The 7,308-nt window shown below is 36.3% G+C and overlaps 1 long non-coding RNA gene across 1 annotated transcript; it reads left to right on the forward strand.

The window, feature by feature from the left end:
- LOC109235617 lies at window positions 2,387–6,336 on the forward strand. Its single transcript, XR_002069418.1, has 2 exons — window positions 2,387–2,664; window positions 6,125–6,336. It is a non-coding gene; the product is annotated as an uncharacterized LOC109235617 (long non-coding RNA).

A 7,308-nucleotide genomic window follows, 5' to 3' on the forward strand; every position in this document is an offset into this window, starting at 1 on the left:
CTTTAACGAACACAATTTCTTTTGATCGTAGCTTTCTTACTTGCCCATCCACAATATCTATCGGATCCTCCTCATAAGATAACTTCTTATCGAGCGGTATAATCAATGCTTCAAGCACCAGAGATGAGTCTGATATACATTTTCTTAGCATTGAGACATGAAACACTAGATGAATAAAAGACAACTAAGGAGGAAGTGCCAAATGATAAGCCACAGCTCCCACTCGGTCAAGTATTTCATACGGTCCTATAAACCTAGGGCTCAACTTGCCTCTTTTCCTAAACTGCATCAAACTTTCATAGGGGAGACTCGTAGGAACATTTTGTCCCCAATTGTGAACGCTAAATCTCTTCTTCTCTTATCTGCATACGACTTTTATCTACTTTGAGTTGCGAGCAATCTCTGCAAAATTAATTGTGACGGCCCAAAGGGTCATCACCTGTTTTAAATGAATTATATGCTTCCGAGGCCTTGAAAACCTCATTTAGAGTCGCCTCGATTTGCGTGCGCAATCCGAGCGCGTAGCCGGAAAGCTTAAATATGAAATTCTGTGAAAAATGCTAAGTTTTGATATTAAAATGAATAAATTTATCTTTGGTCAACTTTTTAGATAAACGGACCCGGGCCCGTAATTTGACGGTCCCGGAGGGTACGTAGAAAAATATGGGACTCGGGCGTATGCCCGAAATCAAATTCCGAGGTCCCGAGCCCGAGAAATGAATTTTTAAAAGAAATTTTTTTTTTTTAAATTTTTAAGGAAAATTGAAATGATATTTGATTAGAACGTGTTGATATCGGGCCCTTATTTTAGTTCCGGCACCCGGTACAGGTCTTATATATGTTTTAAGTCCTTCCTGTAAAGTTTGGTTAAAATCGGACGTCGTTTGACGTGTTTCGGACTTAAAGTTCTAAATTTGAAACTTGATGAAGTTTTGGGAAAATTCATGATTTTGAGGTTTGATTCCTTGTTTTTGTGGTTATTTAGGCGGTTTGATTGCATGGATAAGTTCGTATGATGTTGTTGAGTTAGTGCATGTGTTTGGTTGGGAGACCCGAGGACTCGGGAGTGTTTCGGAGGTGTTTCGGAATGGTTCTGGCTTGAGAAGTGTTGCAGGTTTTCTGCTGTTAGTGCCCAGGGATTTTACCCTTCGCGTTCGCGTGGCCTTACTCACGAACGCATAAGGCAAAAATCCCAGGTGCCCAGTTTCTTCATCGCGAACGCGAGAATTGGGACGCGAACGCGAAGCTCAGGGGGGAGACCCTTCGCGAACGCGGCCCGTTACTCGCGAACGCGTAGGGTATAGGGGGAAGGGGTCACCAGTTGTTCTACGGGAACGCGACTGTATTCACGCGAAAGCGAGGCTCCAGGAGAATTACTCTCCGCGAACGCGAGCTCCTGTACGCGAACGCGAAGGCCCGTAGGCCTTACTCATCGCGAACGCGTGAGTCATTCGCGAACGCGAAGAAGTATTTTCGCCCAGTTATTTTAAATATTCAAAAACAGTAGCCATTCGGGATTCACAAAAAGTTTCACAAAAACCTTTCTTCTCCAAGCCCTTAGGCGACCATTGAAGCAATTCTTCATCAAAATCTCTTGGGTTAGTAATTCTTAGCTTATTTTCTTTCATTTCCTTCAATATCTATTGAAATCCTAGGCCTAAAACATGTGATTTAAGGTAGAAAATTGGGTATTTGGGTAGAGCTAGGGCTTTTTGATTTTTCTTGATTTAGACCCCGTTTTGGGGTCGAATTTGAAAATAAATTATATATTTGGGCTCGTGGGTGAATGGGGGATTTGATTTTGGTCCGAACCTCGTGTTTTGACCAAGCGGGCCCGGGGTCGATTTTTGAGTTTTTGGGGAAAATGATGGAAAAGCTATAATTAGGCATTGGGTTCGAATTGTTTAGCATTATTTGATGTTATGAAGTCATTTGTGTATAGATACGATTGTTTGGGAGCCGAATTCAAAAGGAAAGGCGGTTGTTGAGGATTGAGTTGGCCGTGGAAGTTCGAGGTAAGTGTTTGGTCTACCTTAGCTTGAGGGATTAGGAGTTGAGTCTGATTTGCACTACCAGAAAATAAGCCTATTGCAACGGATTGTATAGCAACGGCTGTGTAACCGTTGCAATAGACAATCTATGGCAACGGTTAAAACCGTCGCATAAGCCTTTCCACCCTATTGAGACAGTTCCAAGACTAAACCGTTACTATAGTATAATAACCGTTGCAATAGATGAATCTACGGCAAAGGTACTGTAACCGTCCCAATAGATTCATCTATGGCAACGGTGATTTGGAATATTAGGCTATTGCGTCGGTTTCACAAAATATTTTCCTCTTTTTATTTTATTAAATTCGATTTTACCTTCTTTTTTGCCCTATGCCTAGCCTTTTTTCCTTATTCCTCTAAATCGTCTCTTAAACTTAGAACATATCCATTCCCTTCTCTTATCCTCGAACCTTCGAACCCTAACCTCTTCGGCGAGTCACAAGGCAGTCCGTCAAGGCTCCAACAAAGGCTACCAAATTGCTTCTCCAATATACATCCTCTAGCTCACACATAGCCTTGGGTAAGTAATTTAATGGCAGCGACAAAGATTTAGCATTTGGCTTCTCTGTATTCTTACCAGTTGATGTGAGATCACAAAGTTCTTTGTGCTTGGGTAAGTTATCAATGTTGTTTTGATTTTTTTTTCTCTTGCAATTCTACCTAATTTTGTACCCTAATTGTGTGGGAATTGGGGTTTTCCAAGTATATCATCTTATTAGGGTTTCCCGATATATACTCCAAGCGAAGTCAAACACTTTATTTGCAAGTTTGTATGCTTGATTGAAGTTCACTCTTGAGCTTTTAGAATTTATTGTATTTTTTTCTGCTTGGTTCCTTTGAGCTGTTTTAATATAGAGAAGTTGTAGAGTAATTGGTTATAGTTTCAAGGCTTAATTAATGGCAATACCTAGGAGTAAAATGTTAGTAGCCCGTTAAATTGAACATTCTAGAATTTTTAGGGGAAATGTGTGCCTTATGTGCTTTAAACAATGTTAAAATTTCTGTGCTCAGAAGATGTTTGAAAATATTTCACAATCAACACCTTTGAGTGTCCCAAACAAATATAGATGCCATTTACTGGAAGCGCTAATTGTATATCAATATTATAATTTATTTTTTTAAAACTTATTGTATTGATCTTTTTGTCTAGTCATACATAAGATCAAAACATAAAAATATGATTTTTAGAATGAGAAGATTCCACTTCGATAGTAATGATTGTTAAAACTAATGATGGTGCTTAACATTGAAACATGAACTTTCAAATATCTTGCTGGTATTAGCTTTAGAAAGAAACCACTTAATATATTTAGTTACTTTTGATTACTGTTTTTTATTGATCATCCTGGTTATGCAATTTTATATACGATGTGAGAATATTTAAAAGAAATATCTTTGTATACTTTAAAATAGTATTTGTATGGTAGATTGCATGTAAAAGAAGATCGATGTGGTTTGCATTTTGGATAATAAGATGTTACTATTCTGCTTTCTTAATGATAGGCTTTAGTAGTTGTCGTTTATGAGGTAGAAGTTTCGAAGCTTACTGTGTTGTAAAGGTGATATGATAGCATGGCTCAGCTAGTAAATTTTAGTCTTCTCAACTTCTTACAATCTATGGCCTCCCAACTTCTGATGCTTTCTTCTGTTATCTAAAGAGTCCAACCAGCTATGTTTTCCTTTTTAATTGAGAATGTTAAATCTCCCTCAATGCCTTTATTATATCATGAAGGTATGTTAGTCACTTTCAGTAATTGGGGCATCTTTTTAAGAAATAAAATGAGGCATCTTTGTGCATCTAGTTGTTGGAAAATGAAAATTGTGGAGTGAAAATTATGTATATCTTATGCATAACATAGTACTTTTCTTATTATTGTTAAGATCAGTAATCTTAATATCTTATTTGCAGAGCTTTTTAAAGCTTTAGTTCTATTGAATCCCTCTCCCCAAAACCTTGAGCTACAGTCGCCGCTCAAATAAGCAAGATAATAGTTTCCTGAAAACTTTTCTCTCTTTCCACGAAAGCATTATTTATCTGAAGGTTTTACTTATGGAATCAAGGTTTGAGAGGTATGCCATTAACTGTTGAGCAATCCGTGAGGATACTTATATAAGAAACATTGGATTTAACATTAGAAGTACAAGTTAATTATATGAGATATTAATGGTATGAATAATTTAGAGGTTAAACTTGACATTATAAAAACCTATAATTTTCTTTGAGAGTGAACTTAATTCATAATTTTCTTATGGTAATGAATCAATAGATGAAAATCTAGCCATAGAGAATGAGACTTCTAGGAATGTAATTGGTGAAGAGCAAGTACAAAGATTTGGGCTCTTAATAGTTGAATTTTTGAATAGGATCAGTATGCCAAAACCAGAGGAATTGATATAGTTGAATTGATAGACAGGAAAGTAGGAACAGTGATGCAATTTTGAGCAATTGTTTCGTGTATGCCTCATTACTAATTTTGCTTTTAAGGCACATTTTGAGTTCTTTAAGTCTTCATTGTTGCGCATAGATTGTTATTTGAACGTTTATTGAAAATATGTGATGTACTGGGCTTAGCTGGTGTTCTCATATAGGAGGAACTTAGAGCTTCTCTTTAATTGGAATTGTTGGCGATTTATCACATTTGTCTTTAATTGGTGATGCTTCAGTTTGTCTGTGGTAAAGGAGGGAGATAGGTAATTTGAAGATGTAGGGGCAGGTTTGCGTCTCTATGGAGGAAAATGTTACTATGGATAATTTTACAGCATTTGGTTGGGTATGAAAGTAGGTAACATATAGTAACCATTCAGGGTCTAGGATATGGTCTGAAAATTGTGTGTTGGTGATATTTTTGAGCTATGTTGCTGGTCTCGTCCAAAAAATGCCACCGCACCCGTGTCGAATCCTCCAAATGCATTACTTTCGAGGATCCTGACACGCACCCAGTGACATTATTGGAGGATCCGAGCAACATATCTTTTTATTAGTAAAGGTTGAAAACCATGTTTAAGTATTGATTAAAATAAGTTATGGATAAGAGTTAGGGGCAGAGACTAAATTTTTTGATGTAAAGGTTCAATCGTTGGATCTTTTCCACTGAGGCCTTTTGAAGAGACTCGTTGTTCCACTTTATTTTTTGTCCTCTAAGCATATTTTGGATACTCTGTTTACCCCCTTCTTCAGTAACAATGGAAATAATTGGGATATTTGGAAAGGAAAATGTCTAAATTGAGTGAGTTGTTTTAGTGTCAGACTTGTTACTTTAAGATTTTATTGATCTCGGGGTCTATCTGTTCTTGGGCTCTTAAAGATTCTTCATTTTAGTTGACATATTGATTGACCTCGTTTTGTGCTCCGCAATACTCATTTGGGACAATGAAAAGCGAGTTACTCTATTTAATTTCTTTGCTAAATAAGGATATTTCATTCTTACAATTGAACTTTTTCATATGTAATTCTGTGAATAAACTACTACTCATCTATTCATAGATGACTACTAAGTTTTAGTTTCTTCTTTCTCTGTCAATAATCTTGATTTGATATGTCGTTGAAAGAAATTAAATGGAGTGAAATTAAGTACTTACTGTAAGTACCTAAATGCTTATATTTGCTTCCAAACACTTGTCCGATTCTTGCTTCCCATCTGTTACTGTGATGATGCTTGAAAGATAATTAAATTCAAAGAATCTTTTGTTAATTTTGAGCGAAAAGGTCGTAAAGGATTGGAATATTGGGTAATGGATAAGGTGTCTCTATACTCAGATATACCTTTGATTAAACCAGTTCTTCTATTGGAAAAAGAAAAAAGAAAAAGAAAACATGATTGGGTTAAGGAAAAGATTTCTTAAATTTTAGATGGAAAATCTAGTGGTTGTTAAGTATATGGACCTTCTTAGTAAAATTGGTGAAAGTTAATGTACTCCAGTACTCGATAGCAGCCAAATCCATTTATATGCTTGTGCTTTTATCATTAGTCTATTTGAAGCAAACAAAAAAATACTAGTGTTTATTTAACATTGCTAAAATGAAGAACATAACTTGAATATTATCTCATACCCTTATTTATCATTTTTTGTAGGTGAAGTAAATGAGCAAAGGAAAGACGAAGCAGTGAAGACCTCGCTTAATTTTGGATAGTTGCCGAATTTTAGATCTTCTAGGATCTTTTCTTTTCGATCATTTTGAAACTTATGCGAACTCTTGAATTGTAAAACAGTTTGATATTTTGCTTTTATTGATATTATTAGTTGGATAATTTGGATTGTGCTTATGAATTGTTTCATTTCGTGATATATATAACTTTTAGTGTATTATATTTTATTATGTGTAAGTATTTATTCACAACCAGGGGTAACCTATTTGGGGCGTTGCTATAGGTTCTTTGAACCGTTGCTATAGGTACTTTGAACCGTTGCTATATATTCAATACTAATTTTAGTCTCAATAAAACTGTTGCAATAGTTACTCAAAACCGTTGTAATAGCTTTAATAACCGTTGCATAAAACGATACAGCAACGGTTATTAACCGTTCCAATTGACTAAAAATTCCGTTGTAAGAGGAAGAAAAAACCGTTGCAATAGATAGTGATATAACAACGGTTATGCAAACCGTTGCGACAGATCTATTGGCACGCGATCTGATGGAACGGTCCCCAAACCGTCCCAATAGCTCTATTGCAACGGTTTTCGTGGCTATCGCAACGGATATGCGTCCGTTGCTATAGGCCCAATTTCCAGTAGTGTTGCTATGTGGAATTTGTTGTGTACGACGTATAGGCATGGTGACGAGTATCTATATGTTGGTGTCTAGCATGACCGTGAGTCCTTAAATTGTGAATATCTTGATTTCGTTGTATTTTCTTGCCTCGGTAATGATTCCTAATTGTTGTGAAAAGCTTGTGGAAGGAAATTATGACCTTTGAACATCTAGGAGCATTGGCTCAAGTTATATTACAAATTGTGAAAGTATATGAAATGATTGAACCCTTTGGAGCATTGGCTCAAGTGGTAAAGTGAGTTATGAAATAAAAGTGAAATAAAGAGAAAGAGTTATTAAGTTGTTCTCTTGCCGGGATATTGTTACTTTGTTGCTTATTTCCCTTGCCAGGATGTTGGGATTATTGATGTTGTGCCCTTGCCGGGTTTTAATTGTTTAAATTATGTTCCCTTGCCGGGATTTCTATTATTATTCTGTTTATTCCCTTGCCCCTTGTTTGTGATTGTTGTTTGGGTGAGGAAGAGTGTTAAAGCACGAAGGGTGA

Source organism: Nicotiana attenuata, chromosome 12 (assembly GCF_001879085.1).
Source record: "Nicotiana attenuata strain UT chromosome 12, NIATTr2, whole genome shotgun sequence".
Classification (NCBI taxonomy): domain Eukaryota; kingdom Viridiplantae; phylum Streptophyta; class Magnoliopsida; order Solanales; family Solanaceae; genus Nicotiana; species Nicotiana attenuata.